Source organism: Phalaenopsis equestris, unplaced genomic scaffold, assembly GCF_001263595.1.
Source record: "Phalaenopsis equestris unplaced genomic scaffold, ASM126359v1 Scaffold001174, whole genome shotgun sequence".
NCBI lineage: Eukaryota > Viridiplantae > Streptophyta > Magnoliopsida > Asparagales > Orchidaceae > Phalaenopsis > Phalaenopsis equestris.
The window spans coordinates 568,772-569,262 of record NW_018165613.1 but is presented as its reverse complement, the minus strand read 5'-3'; positions in this window follow the sequence as shown (position 1 = coordinate 569,262).

Genomic DNA, 491 nt, shown 5'->3' with positions numbered 1-491 from the left:
TGTATCAATTCAAGACTATTCACGTTATATAGATGGATAGAGAAAGAGAGAAAGAGAGAGAGAGAGAGAGAGAGAGAGAGAGAGAGAGAGAGAGAGAGAGAGAGAGAGAGAGAGAGAGAGAGAGAGAGAGAGAGAGAGAGAGAGAGAGAGAGAGAGAGAGAGAGAGATTGTATGATAAGTGAAGAGACATTAAAATGACATGGAGTCAATTACATATATTCTTGATGATATTTTGCTTGTATTTGATTGATAACAGGAAAACCTATAGCTTTAAAAGCACTTTTATATATGTGCATGTATAAGCATAGCAATTTACCGTGCGGGTGCTGTATCCCCAAGAATTCTGCCAAACTTTGGTTTTCTCGCCCTTCTCATTCTCAAAATCAATCTCAAACATGTTTGCAAAATTTTGACCAAGGCAATGTGCGGTGGCTCCTTGTATTCCACGGCCTGTATTTGGAATAAAGGCCTAACAGGCATAAAAGCAATAT